At 49.0% G+C, this 8162-nt stretch overlaps 1 long non-coding RNA gene across 1 annotated transcript; it reads right to left on the bottom strand.

The window, feature by feature from the left end:
* Positions 1–2431: 2431 nt before the first annotated feature.
* Positions 2432–8015, bottom strand: LOC121088994. Its single transcript, XR_005828096.1, has 3 exons — positions 7752–8015; positions 6661–6956; positions 2432–4443 (listed from the first exon to the last, which is right to left on the bottom strand). It is a non-coding gene; the product is annotated as an uncharacterized LOC121088994 (long non-coding RNA).
* Positions 8016–8162: the final 147 nt, after the last annotated feature.

The following is an 8162-nucleotide window of genomic DNA, read 5'->3' as shown; positions in this document are numbered from 1 at the left end:
TGGGGAGCAACCACCTGCCTGGTCCTGTTCTCTTGGAAGACTTCCGATTCTTGGCGAACACAGGCTGATGTAATTACATTGCAGCTCCTGCAGTGAATTTTCTTCCTTCATTTTTCCATCCGGGTGCTGGTTAGCATCCAATTCCAGATATGACCGTGCTACCTAGCCATGTGTATAACAAAGCTAAAAAGCAATTGATCTGTGTTGCCCTGACCTCCAGCTTCAACAGCTACTCTTCCTAAGCAGTAGACCTTGCCTGTGGCTCCAACAGCAAGTAGCATGAAGGTTCGTGCAATCCTTCCAACAACCCCCTTGCCAGCAACACTTGTTTTTACTGCTCAAGCGACTGTGACGCTCAGCTGAGTAGGAGGACCTTCTTGCTGTGCTCTCAGCATTGCTGTTTGCTCTGCCAGTTTGCCCTGACCTGCCTGCCTGTGAATGATTAGCTGCTCGAAGCTGGAGATCCTTCTCCCCAGCACCAAGCTTCCTGTGCTGTCAGTCTGGGAAAGCATGTGGGAAGAGATACAGTGACCATGCCTTCTGGTTTTCCCTTCTCACACAGCTGGGTGAAGACAATTTTTACATTGGTTGTTCAGGGAACCGGAGGAAGCATGTTTTACCTTCAGTACTTACAAAGGTGTTAGCACTGTTCTGGCATGACCCCAGCTTTCCCCAAAAGAACTAACAACCTGAGATCTTTTCTGTGAAGGCCAGTGCCTGAACAAGTCCCAGGTCAGAAAAGTAACAACAGGGGCTCTAAACCTGCTTTTACTGAAAGTTGCTGTGCTGGCATGGGTGAAACTGAATAAGCAAGGTTAGGTAGAAAAATCTGTTGTTTATTAATTTTTAGGTACAAGAGGAACCGTTAAAATTGAGTATCTCTGTTCTTCCCTTGCAAGTCTGGTCTGCAGTTTCTCTCCCACCATAAAGAGATACTGCCTCTAGCTATAACAGCCCCACTCTTGCACTGGACCACCATCAGCACTGGAGAGGACTAAGCAGGCGCTGCTGTTTAAGCAGCTGTGCTCACCTGCCCTGTCCCTGGCTGGTCCTTTCCACCCCTGTGGTCCCCTCGCCTTATGGCAGACTGTGGCATTGACTGGTTCTTGCCTGCTGAGCTCCCTAACTCCGTTTGGTGAGCAGCTGCATAAACTTGTGCCAATGTCAGCGATGGGGACGTTGGGGAGGTGGGAATAAGCTGCCAGCTGTGGAGTGGGTAGGAGGGACTTTGAGGCCAGTTTCTAATGGCACAAAATGCCTAAGAAGCAACAGCATTTTGCTATGTACGAATCCTGCCAATACAACAAACTCTATCATGGGGGAGGGTGGGATTTCTCTTGTTTTCATCTCTAGCTCTGGCTGCTGCAGTACCTTTCCACTTTTGAACCCTTACCTTAAAGCGAGGATGTTTGCCAGCTGCCCTGAAAACACCTGGCAGGACAGGCCTATGTTTGCCAGTGCTCTGCCAGTCTGGGCACCTCAGCACACATTACTACTTCATGGACATCAAGGGATGTGGAAGCAAAAAGATGCAAAGCCTTCATAAGGGGTTCTGAAGTAATCCAGTCTTATTCTACCTAGCATGGGTGGATTTAGGGAAACAAATATATGCCACTATCTGCACCTTTGTCTGTGTGTTTGTATACACAAAACAATAAGTCACTGTGAGCAACACGTTTCCCTGATCATTTTTTCTTGCTGTTTCTACTTGTATGAATCGCAGCATGCTCTACAGATTGGTATGATAGTTTGTCAGTGGAATAACACGGGTTTGAATCTTTGTACCAAGCTTCAGAAATACTCTGAAGTCAGAGCATCTTTTGGTCTTGCAGTGTGGCCATTCACCATACTCAGAGGTAGAAGGGATGTGAAGAGACTTGTACTAGCAACTTGTAACACTGAAATAGTGGTAACGTGGAAGAGACACAGCTGGTAATACTGGAGCAGTCTCTCTGAGATCATTCTGCAAATGAACAGGATGTGAAAGGGGTTTTATGTAAACCTTTGGGGCAGGCTCACCAAGTGACAGAAAAGTGTCTGTAGTAAAACTGGTATATGCATAAAACCCCCACCAATAAACAAACAAACAACTCCCATAGAAAGGCAAGCAATCTTTTCCTGCTGACATGTTTTAACCCTGGCCAGCAAGTAAGCCCATCTCCTAGCCCCTTGCTCACTTGGTTCCCCCCGGTGGGATGGGGGAGAGAATCAGAAGAGTAAAAGTGAGAAAACTCATGGGTTGAGGTAGACACTTTAATAGCTAAAGCAAAAGCTGCTCACGCAAGCAAAGCAAAATAAGGGATTCATTCGTTACTTCCCATCAGCAGGCAGGTGCTCAGCCACCTCCAGGAAAGCAGGGCTCCATCACACGTAACGGTTACTTGGGAAGACAAATGCCATAACTGTGAACGTCTTCCCCTTCCTTCTTCTTCCCCCAGCTTCATATGCTGAGCCTCGTATGGTGTGGGAGATCCCTTTGGGCAGTTGGGGTCAGCTGTCCCAGCCGTGTCCCCTCCCAGCTTCTAGTGCCCCCCCAGCCTGCTCGCTGCTGGGGTGGGTGGAAAGCAGAAGAGGCCTCAGCTCTGGGCAAGCACGGCTCTGCAGCAATGCAAACATCCCTGTTATCAACACTTTTGTCAGCACAGATCCAAAACACAGCCCCATACTGGCTGCTGTGAAGAAAATTGACTCTACCCCAGCCAAAACCAGCACGTTCTCCACCCCTTATTGCCTACTGTTTACGTCATGCTTAGGCCACACGCTATCCAATACATCCTCATTAACTACCACCCCTCTTCCCATGCTTTGATATATACTCATAGATATCATTCTCTTCGTTTGTTGACCAGCCCCCTGTGAAGCGTCCACAAAATGTTCAGTGAGTTCACTCAGTCTGTTTGGGTTCCATCTTTTATGGTGGTCACTCAGGACAGGAGAGGTGGTGTCTTGTGTGGAGTTATTGGGCACCAAAGCCAGATCAGGTTTGGTCACTGCTGCACTTGCACTGCTTCTGGTAAGGCTCATCCTCTGCTTGTTCGGGTGGTTCCTGCTATAGTACTTACTATAACATGCAACTTAAATCGTGGGCTAGAACAATGTAAAGGTATAGCCATCACAGTCTCCGCCCCAACCTCTTTGGACCAGACCATAGAGTTTAATACTGCAATGAACTCCTTTCCTTTTCCCAATCCGTCTTGGACTTATCCATGGAGGCAGTGCCTTAGGGGTGTACCTGCTTAAAGTAAAGCCTTATCTATGAGCCACAGTCTCTTCAAGGGCACGCCTGCTGCAGCACAGACTTACCCACAGCCGCAGCTGCTTTGAGGTGCACCGGCTCCAGCATGGCCTTATCTGTGGGACATAATCCCTTTGGAGGTGTACCTGCTCCAGTGTGGCCTTACCCACTGCCACAGTCCCTTCAGGAGAGTATCTGCTCCAACATGGCCTTACCGATGGCCATGGTCCCTTCGGGGGTGTACCTGTTGTGTTGTGGACTTAGCCATGGCCACGGATGCTTCAAGGTGTTCTAGCACAGCCTCATGCACAGCCACCGGTGCTTCAAGGTGTACCTGCTGCAGCATGGACTTATCCACAGCCACTGATGCTTCAAAGGGAACCTTTTCCAGTGGGGCCTTTTCCATGGGGCACAATGCCTTCAGAGCTGTACCTGCTGTGGCACAAACATAACCGTGGCCACAGACACTTTGAGCTGTACCTGCTCTGGCCTGGGCTTATTCACGGCCACGGACGCTTCGGGGTGTCCTGCTCCTGCGTGGGCTCATCCACAGGTCACAGTCCCTTTGACTGGAGTTCACACTGGAGTTCCAGCCTGACCAGTACAGCAGCACAGAAGCAGCAGCCATGCCCTGGCCATCCGCCAGCCCCGGCGCGTCACCGTGGCTGTTATCAGAATGTTCCCGGGCACAGCACAGGGAGATGATAAGCAGTGTGGCAGTACAGCGGGCAGCAAATGCAACGAGCAGTCACTAATGAGCACTAGACTCTGATATACACTAAGGCAAGTGAGCCCCCTGCAAGCACAGGAGCCTGGTGATTAATAGCTAAACAGCAATAACAACTACAAACTCAGTCTAGCATTTTCCAGTCAAATCTGTCATTATCATGTTGTGAGTACACCAGTAAGAAGATGTCCATCCCAGGAGAGAAAGGAAGAAATGTTCTTAGTTGCTCTGGTAGTTGCCCAGGAGACTGGGCTGAAACTCTGACTGTAGAAAGCTTAGGTTGTTTTATCATCCTCCTGCAGAAGGAGGGTATACGGACTCTGAGGGTAAACGGACGGAGAAGCAGGGGCAAGGCTGGTTACAGAACCCTGTGGACTCTGGTTTGAGCCTGATGGAGGACACGGAGACTCTGAGCCAGTTGAATGGCAACTGCCACAAAGGACGTGAGGTATTTCTCTTTCTGGCTGGAGACCTGCCCAACCTGGAGAAAAGGAAAAGGAAGGTAGTAAGCAGAGCTCAACAAGAACACACCTTGAATACCACTGATGCCGACGGGCTGTTGTTAACCTAGGGCACGTCTTCATTGGTATCGCTGAAATTTTGACTTGCCCTGCAGTTTGTAAAGAAAGGAAAGGTGACCCTTCACTGTGCACTCCCTTTTCAATATGCGTAGTATGAGCCAAGCAGAGTTGCAACTTTTCAGATGCTCTTAACATAAAATGAGGCGGCTGGTGGAGAAGCCGTGTGTTCGTGTGTAGGTCTGTATGTGTAGGTGCTCAGTGCTTGCTTAGCTGCTGCAGAGGTGAGCTACAGCCGAGTGCCACTTGCATGCAGTCAGTTGACAGGCACTGTGGAAACTCCGTTACCAGGATAGCTACAAATATCAGATACAGTCAGTGTGGTTTTCTGCTTGCTGGCCTTTTCATAAAGCCGCTAGGTTACCACAAAGAATCAGCAGTAATTTTGTTTGCCTCTGAATCGTTTATTCTTCTAGGTCTTGTTTCTGAGTTCATTCACATTCTGTGTCAGCTCTGCAGAGACTCTTTTGTGACCAAAGAGCCCTTATGGGACAACAGATGGATGGAATGGGGCTGTGTCTGTAAATGTGAAAGGAGCAGTTTCACGACTCTGTGCCAGCAGAATCAGCCAGCACCCTGCAGGTGTTACTCTGCAGAAACCACCACAGGCAGTGATTTACACCAGTTTATCGGCTGCACCAGGAAAGGGTGAGGGGGCAGCAAGATAGTGGTAGGAAAGCTGCAGAAGGGAGGGAGTGCAGCGACATGGTATTTCCTTTTCTGTATAAAGCTAGTAACTATTCTATGTGTTAGCGTGCTGAGGTTAAAAAGCTTGATTTTTTTGTTACTGAGGTTTAGGGGAGGTTTTGGCCCTGGCGCCTTCGGTGCTGGCTCAGATGTGGGTAGAAGCAGTGAATGAACAATGACGATCAGGATCACGTTCCAGCTTTGTGGAAGCTGTGGAGTTCCCTGTTCCCTACCCTCTCCTCCTCCCGGCACTTGTAATGCCGTCTAACTCAGCCTGGGACAGGCTTTCTTCTGGCCTGGCCGTCTGGGCAATTGCCCCATATTGTCAGCCTTAAACCTGGGCTGTGCGCACAAGGCACTGCAACAAAGCTAATAAATCTGGCTGAGATTCACTGATGCCCTCAGAACTGCTGTGGTTTGTGGATGCTTGTGCAGGCTTGCCCCCCTCCCCCAGCCCAAAAGCCTCCAGTGCCCAGATGAGTTTAGTACTTTGGCTCCTGCGTTTTACCTTCTCTGTAACATATTCAGTCCCCAGTTCTAAGTCCAGCTTGCTGGCTGAGAGCTAGAGATCTATGTAACTGATACCCCAAAAATGCTTGAATAGCTAATGGGGAAAAAAAGGAAAAAAAAGAAGAAAAAAACTTAGTCTGGGATTGGAAGTGTTGTGCAAAGTGTAGAAAAGCCTGACAGCTCTGTAACCTAGGCACGTGAGACACACAAACACAGGGCAGCATGCCTAGCAAACATGCTCCTGCAGCAGCTTTCTACTTCTGACCTTATGTAAACTGACGTCTCACAGGAATATCATTAATGTCTTGTTGCGCGGATTTAGCAAATTTAATTACTTCCTCATCAATGTCCCCGATGAAGGGACTGAGGGCGCCCTCAGCAAGTTTGCTGGTGATGCCAAGCTGGGAGGAGTGGCTGACACACCAGGAGGCTGCGCTGCCTTCAGTGAGACCTGGGCAGGCTGGAGGGCTGGGCACAGAGGAACCTGGTGAAATTCATCAAAGGCAAGTGTAAGGTTCTCCACCTCTCTGGATTATGCAAAGAGGTAAATGAATGCGAGGCTTACATCTCAGGATTCTAAAAGATTCTATGCTTCATGTAGCAATAACTGCTCAAGCTCAAATATTCTCTCTCTTTCCCTCTCCCCCTTTTTTGTAGCTGTTGGTGAAACACTTCAAAATTCTTGCACTGAAAATGAGACATGCTCAAATTTAGCTTCAGTCCAGCGTGATCATCCGGGGAATTTTGCTGCTCATTAGTATGCAAGAAAATTTCTTCTGATATAGCTTATTCCCTAAGACATGATACTTAAATACTAGTATACAACATATTTGAAATAGAGTGACCTCATTTTACACAATATTAATTATTTCCTCTTGCATTCTATGTTAGATTTGGTTTTACAAAAAAAGATTGATACTTACATGAGTGATAACAGCATCTCTAGCTGCACTAGAGAGATGACTGAAGACATCGCTGACAAGGCTCAGGTAGGCTCTGCCCTGCGTGCCATGTTTCTGCACTGTTATACCGGCTGCACTGCAGATGTTTGCTCCCTTCTCCTGAGCACTGTGGTACCGCTGAGTCCCTGCTGCGTGTCTCATTGCTGACTGAGGCATGCTCGAGTTTCTTCCATTTCTGTTCAGGTCCTGAGTTAGAAATAGGCCCAGACAGCTCTGCAGGTCGAAGCTGCCTTGGCTTGTGCCGGCTTCTCGTTGTCCTAGGAAACAAGACACCAGTACCGTAAGTGTGAGGACGAGGCTGTTTTGGGAATGCAGTTTTGTGCTCTAGGAATGTAAGAACAGAATTTCCCCCCTTTACTTGGTAGAGAAACAAAAGAACCTAGGGCTTTACGTCTGTAATCTCACATGAGCATGGCCAGAGCTGGCCATGCTCCAGCCAGCACCAGAGAGCTGCCAAGAGCCCGGCAAAGCACGGAGCACGGGCGACTTGGACACAGGAGTTAGTTCTGCCTCTGCGGTGTTTGCGCTGTCGTTTTGGGCAGCAGTGGCACTTTGTGACAGAGAGGCTAGCTCCGATGATGGGCCACACTGCCAGACTGCTGCCAAAGCTCCTGAGCAGTTACAACAGCAGTCCTGTTCTGCTGTCCTGCAATACTTGCTGCATTTCTGCACTGGACCTGCCTTCCCTGGCTTCCTTTAAGCAGGACAAAATTGACCAAAAGTCTGGTTCCAAGCTCAGAAAAATATCTTGCTGCTTCTTCAGTCTTCATAGCTTGGTAAATCTTTGTTCAGATCCCTCAACTGGGTGGAAATAAAAAGGAACCATTATGGCAGCAGGGAGAAGGTCCCTAACGCTCAGCTATGGACTCCCTTCCCCGCTGCCCCAGCTGCGGTGTTACAGACCTCAGACAAACCTCCATGGACATGTGCTGAACTGGCGTGTTTGTGACAGACTAAGGTGACTGTACATGACACGAATCAGTGCCAGAAGCCCTGCCAAACTTCCCCAGGGCTGGCCAAAGGGGATTGTGTGTATCATGCCCCATACATACCTTCTATCACAGAAGCCGTAGAGGTGAAGAACAGCGAGCAGGAGGAGGAGGCCCAGGAGACTAGCAAGGCTGGTGACACAGCAAAGAAACCATGCAACCTTTACAAAGACTAAAGAGAAACAGTTGTTCTTTGAGGTGCATCTCAGACTGTTTGCTTACCCCGTGCCCCTGTCAGGATGGTATCACGTAGGCAACGCTCTCTTTGTGCTGTACTTCAGAGGGTGACCTAAGGCAGCTGGGACACAGTGCCAGGCAGAACTGGGAATAAATAACGCCCTCCCATGCACTCGATGGAGGACCCTAGTCTTTTGCTGTAGGGGCACCAACTAGGTCCTCCACGTCACCACTTCCCATAACCCAGCCGCAGGCCTTGCATGTGCATCCCAGCAAATTTCAGCTCTGATTCTCTTC

The sequence above is a fragment of the Falco naumanni genome, chromosome 5 (assembly GCF_017639655.2).
Source record: "Falco naumanni isolate bFalNau1 chromosome 5, bFalNau1.pat, whole genome shotgun sequence".
In the NCBI taxonomy this organism is placed as follows: domain Eukaryota; kingdom Metazoa; phylum Chordata; class Aves; order Falconiformes; family Falconidae; genus Falco; species Falco naumanni.
This window is presented reverse-complemented; position numbering and strand designations above follow the sequence as displayed.